The sequence below is a fragment of the Varroa destructor genome, unplaced genomic scaffold, assembly GCF_002443255.2.
Source record: "Varroa destructor unplaced genomic scaffold, Vdes_3.0 BEIS01000005.1, whole genome shotgun sequence".
Lineage (NCBI taxonomy): Eukaryota > Metazoa > Arthropoda > Arachnida > Mesostigmata > Varroidae > Varroa > Varroa destructor.
In genome coordinates, this window is record NW_019211458.1 from 31,290,895 (window position 1) to 31,297,110 (window position 6,216).

General features: G+C 39.2%; 1 protein-coding gene across 3 annotated transcripts in view; it reads left to right on the forward strand.

The window, feature by feature from the left end:
- The first annotated feature begins 235 nt into the window (after positions 1-235).
- The window catches only part of Crag (DENN domain-containing protein Crag), a 48,287-nt gene continuing 42,306 nt past the window's right edge, over positions 236-6,216 (forward strand). Inside the window, exons 1-2 of one of the 3 annotated variants that reach the window (XM_086989238.1) lie at positions 242-621; positions 4,804-4,869. The gene's annotated coding sequence lies outside the window, so the exon portion shown is untranslated. Of the gene's footprint in view, positions 622-4,803; positions 4,870-6,216 lie in introns of all 3 variants that reach the window. The other 2 variants (XM_086989239.1, XM_022807264.2) reach the window with 2 other exon arrangements.

Genomic DNA, 6,216 nt, shown 5'->3' on the forward strand with positions numbered 1-6,216 from the left:
GATAGTAAGTGGACCCGTTTTTTCTCTCCACGCAATCCTTTTTCATCTATCACCCTTCTCCTGCCGTCCCATAAATTGAATCGTCGAAACATGTAGGCGACCTGGCCATTTAGCTTTGTTTCCCTATGCACCTTCACAGGATCGTCTGATGCGCCCGATACACAAGACACGCACGGTCACAGCAGACCTTTTCCTAGACACAGATACGGCCAAATATCGACTGCTGCTGGGTACCAATACAATGAGCAGGGAACAACTCAGATGTGGTGTTTACAACGTGAATTAACAGAAGAACTAGTAAACTTCCGAACTAGTGCCTCTTCGTTTGTGCAGAATAATGGCGTAACCAGACATGAAAGTAATGTACGTTGAACGGTTACGATCTCGACAGTGCGTTTGGCCAACTGGCTGTTACGTCAGATTGTAGGGGATTCTGTGACGGGTTGGCCCGGGCTATATTCACATTTGTTCGACAGGCAGTGCGGCGGAAAGCCCATTGCCGTCATCGCAAGAAGTATCACGGCGCACCCCAGCAATTGTAGACACACTCTCGACAGACTATATATCAATAACAACGACAACGGGCACAGTTGGTCAGCCGACACCTGACGTCATTTTGGGGTAAGTGAACAACTGTAGAATGCAACAACAGTGCTGCTTCAAAAAATAAATGTATAAATTAAGCTGTAGACAGGAAAATACAATCGTTTTATGCAGTTAGGGTACACACCAGCGACTGACTGGCGGAGTAGCATAACTGTCGTGTTTAGCAGAAAACAGAACGATAGGTGTCAGTTACCGCATCGCGCCGAGTTATCTCTGCACGCCACAAACACATGTTTGTTCATACTACTGTGACACGCCTTGGTGTTGCCGACTGCTGCCATTGTTATCCAATTACATAATACTTAGCGCGCCTAGTACCCACCGCTTTGAAGACAGTAAGTTCGGCGCCTTTGTTGAGAAGAGCATCTATCTGCACATGACGCTGTGAATAAGATCCTTTATAGACTTGTAAGCTCGTGTTAGAGTTATGAGTGCTGTCGTCCTTGTTAACTACGAAAGTTTCACTCACTGGCTAGATCTGAACGGTAGATTGTGGAACGGGTTTTATCTACTGGCATCTGATGTGTCCTTCTGTCACAAACGTAATCTTCAGCTGCGATATATGTATCAGTCCATAGTCAGATCCTAACAGTGAACACGAATTAACTAGCGGAGTACGCAGGGAACACTACAAAGAACATCTTGTTGCCGTTGTTATTAATGCTACGGTTGGGGCAGTGGTGCTACGTAATATGCTGCGTTTCGATTTACGCTCACTGACGTGGGAAAAGAACATATGTACAGATGGGAAACTCTCCTTAAAAGTGGAGTGTAAGAACAGCAAGCATGACAAGACGCGTTTGTACATCTTACCTGTAATCACTAGCACTGATTTCTATAACATGAGATTCAATATACGGTAACATTTATTATAATAATAGTAATACTCAGTTGATTGAAATGTCCACCGCTAGATGAAACAAGCACAACTTGTAGCTCTGGCACGGTCTAAATTTATAAAACTCAAATGAAACTGCGTTTATTTTAGTTGCTTCTAATTGCAGTCAGTCAGCAGTTATTAGTTTTCTAAAACCCATAATATTTCTGAGATCCGCGCAAAGCCTAACCGATCTACCCTATAAAACGTCTTCCTGCCGCGTATGCACAGAAAAAAGCAACTCAAAAAAAATATAGAGGCCTGCTCGATCCGGTCGAGTTATTGCATTATTATGATTCTTATTTAGCGTATTGGCTGGGAAGTGGTGTTCCGTTTATTATCAGATTTATATATACACATGTTCTTAGCTACAAAAACTATATAATTGGATAAAAGCTATTTTATTGTTTACCGCTTAACGATTTGTGATAGATATCATAAGGTGATATAACATATATCTTTATATATATATATAACTTTTTGGTTTGCTGGCCAAAAAAGTGTCCTGTGTTTGCAACGGCTCTCTTCGCAATGTCTAAAACGGAAGCATAATAAAAAAGACGTTTAACCTCTTATTGAAGAGCAGATCTTCAGAAAAAAATTCGATGGAAAATCCTAGCTAGACAATGTTTTGTTTCCATTTACAAAGTAATTTCAGAGTATTGACTCTAAAACAATCTGATGTCCGTATTCTTGCCTTGAAGGCAGGCAAAAAAACAGGTGGAGTATAGCGCAAGTGATTGGCTTCCACCGACTACTTTAACATTGATATTATAGTTTGCAGGTGCAACCTTTCTTCTTTATTGAGGACACTCCTAATACATCTACCATGCATAATGACCAACATCAAAAAGTTTTAAGAATCAATGCCATTTAACGCTCGTTCTGGTTCTCTCTGTTCCGATGATCTTGAACCCCTTCAGAACGGCATTGTCGGCGAACTCTGCGTGCGATTGTCGTTGTTTGTTCTTTGATGGCCGTCGGTGTAGAGCTGTTTGCCATTTGTTATGGGGTCGCAGTCGCTACGTAATCAGAGGCGCGCAGTGCGGCAGTACCACGTGACCGTGCGCAGAACTGGTAGGAAACCCTCAGACACCTCTTTGGGTTTATGCAGACGCTACAAACACATGCGTCACTACTATCAGGCTCAGCAATAGTATACTTATTGAGAGCCATCGTTGTCGACTCATCACTAGTGCAGGTTTTGCCGCTCCTTTTTAACAGCCAACAGTTACCACGGCCATCCTTTCTACTTTCTATAGCCTGTTACGCAGTACTTCTTGCACTGTGTCCTGTTGTCGCATGCGTATTTGCTACAACAAAGCTCAGTAACATCGTCGTTGAGATCTATTGTCTATACTGCCACGAATAACCGGGTCTCTGATGCACCCTGTCAGAAACCAGAAGTGCGAGCTTCTTATTTCACTCGTTTTCGACGGAAAGATTAATGTTCTCGTAACACTCTTGAAAAGTAGAACCAAATCAATCAAACTATTGTCATCAAAATTACGATATAATGGTTTTATTTGCAACTGTTTAAATGTGGTTTAATTTTGCAAGCGACGTAGTTAGGAGGAATGATAATAGTAATTAAGCCTACAAGTACCTTTCATCCTCCTTAACTCATTAACTTTATGAAAAATCGACCTAGCCGCATGTAAAGCCCGTTGATATATAACGTTCTAATTTACGAATCTAATGGATCCTTTGTTTTGGAGGTTTTCCGTCTATACATTCGTACATTATTCGACTCTCTTGGTTGTCTTGACATTTGGATTATTTGACTTGTTACTCGAATATGTTCACCATAAAATATTTCTGTGCAGTGCTCCTAGAACTTGTTTTTGTTTCGGAGGAGTTATGCCGCTAGATAAAGCGTTCGTTCGTATGTGCCATCACCTAAATTGTATCCAGCCTTTTGTAATCACCGCTATGAGGACTATTTTTAGAACAATAGCGCCTAGAATGCACAAACCGTCTTGCTGCAGCGTTCGCTAGAGCGGTTCGAGTTTTTACTTTTAAGTGTTAAGAGCTTGACACTGAAAACCCCAGTAAAAACCAGACATATCATAGTTAACAAGTAATTTTTCGTAGTAGTGCAGAATCCAAGAAACTTCAAATAGGAAAGCTATGAAACGCTCCAGGCTGAGGTTTGACGAAGGAAAAGCGTTGCTTTACATAAGCTAGCAATGTTAACCGACACAATTACTGTGACAAATAAGCGGATTTTCATTAAGCCTGACTCATGCTCACGCATGAGTCATTAAGGAGAGTTAAATGGCAGGTTTTTCTTAGATCTAGCTGACGACCGAATATAATTTTTTTTTTCTGAAAACGTCTTTTGTACTCCTTCGATTGCCTTCGATAACGTCAATTATTCGCGTGGAAGGCTAAAAACCATTTTCGTATTTTGCACGCGATACATAGTTCGTTGGGCGTTGCAGACGAGTAATTCTCAACATCAAGTGGTGATTCGAACCCATTATGTGACTCTCAAGTTACTTAAATACGTTACCGACTGATCTATCACGAGAACTCGTTGAAGTCCTCGATGAACGTGACCGCAGCGCTTTGGTGTGACACTGTTCGTTTTTGTGCAAGAGTTGAACACATTCACCAGGGCTTGATATCGTTACGTATATCGGATATAATTAAACTAATACTAGCGTGCTAGTATTACAAGCAAAAATCTGTTGAGTATGTTAAAGATGTGAGTATAATAGAAGCAACCGAGTTTTCGCTCGTTACGGATTTGAACTAATAATAATATTACTCAGGCTATAAAAAGTAGCTTTTGTATAACTTCTCTGAGGAGTCGTCGTTTCATCTAAAGCCAGATGGAAATTACTATGCTTAGCAAACCAACAACCAACGGGGAACGAAAGAGTTGGGACACTATACAAATAATACAAACTCGATCGACGAAATAATCTGCCATTACTATTTGTTGCGCAAGAACCGGCGCACACCCATATGATAGTTCAGCCTTCGTCAAAATTGCATTCATTGATAATTTTCGAAAATCGTCAAGTCAACAACTGCTTGTGCTTATTGATGAAGTTCCTGATTAAAATTACGGAGATACTATTGATCATCGTTATTATCGTGCCTTTTCGTTTAACGCGATGTTCCAGTTACGTAACAAAAATTAGCTGCTCGAAAATCCATTCGAGTGATTGTTGGTTACGCGAGAGATAAATTCTTCATCTGTCAAATGTAGTTATGGTCTCCTATTCCATTGATCCTGCAGGCTAATCCTAGATTCGATTAGCCTATTTGCTGGAAGAGTATTGAGTTTAAGTTGTGTTAAACTTTCTCAGGAATATTGTCGCAGCCGAAGGAAACTACTCTAGAATCCTTGTTCCGGGAATCATTCGGGAGAAAAGGTAATTATTATTTTTTCTGTTCAGATACCGCTGGTTATATGAGGTCATGTCGGTTCCTGCATTCGTAGCAAGTGGCCGTGAACAGGTCGTTGCAAAAGGACCGATTGGAACCGAGCGATTCCAGTCTCCAAAAGCTCACTGTCGATCATACAGCTAAACAGTGTTAAGAGGACTGCTCCATTACCCCTATTTATTTATTTAGAACTGATGGAGGACACGACGTACTCGTTGCATCAGTACAGCTTTAAAAGTAGTGCTAAGAGGCCTTAGACATACAACATTCATCACATAACATCAAATGATACATTGATGTGATTGAATAATAGGTAGATAATTTATAAATTAACACCGTTTTCAAAGCATGCAGTACTGAGTATGAGACATTTTTGCTCAACTTTATTAATCTTCACTAGCAATTATATGAACGGCTCGAACATTACAAATATTTATGGTCATTGATACTAGTAATGGACACAAGTATTTACTTATATGGGTAACTCCGAGGCACTCTATTGCGGATATGTTAGAGGCATATACTTCTAGACAACCACACATTTGTTTGCGAAAAGCGTTATCTTCAATAAAACACAAATTCATTGTAATTTCACTAACTTACATTGCGACCTAACTTCACCAAGCAACTTATATAACTCAACGAGAAAAAATAATACGTGGAAGAAAACAAAAGTACTGCGACTCGGGGAAAAGCACCCACAATTATCTTCAGTAGATTTCTTAGCCCAATTAATACAATCGAAACAAATTATTTAGATAAGTGAAAAAATGCTGATTGAAATTTCTGTATAGAAGGGCTCGAGTCTCCTTTTCGTGCCTAATATCCTGTGGCCGCTCCTTGGAGCCTCTTTTTTTACGTTGAAGGAGATTTCTCGCTTGGTTCTGATAAAACGGGTGTCCTTCCCTAATACCTAAGGATTGATTCGAAAAATTATTATAGTATTTTTTGCTTAGTAATATTAGATAATCCCATTATCTCTATACTTTCACTTTACATAGGATATAATAAAAAACACGTGAAATTAAAAATGCATTAATATTTTTTTTAGAAAAAATGTACTTTAAATTTGATCAACATCAGTGTATTTTATAAGTAGATGTTATCATATTACGTATTTTTGATATTCTCTTGAAAAATTTCTCTCATATTATATAAGTGGGAAAAATCTGCATCCGGAGTAGAAGAGCATCTTTTTAAATCATTTCTATTGGATGCTGAAAGAAGAATTTGTTAAGTATGTGATTGAAGCGATTTGAATCCAAATAATGCAATAATTTAACAGATGAGATTTTTTTTCGTTTGTATTTTTTGACGCACGGAAAAAGAATATA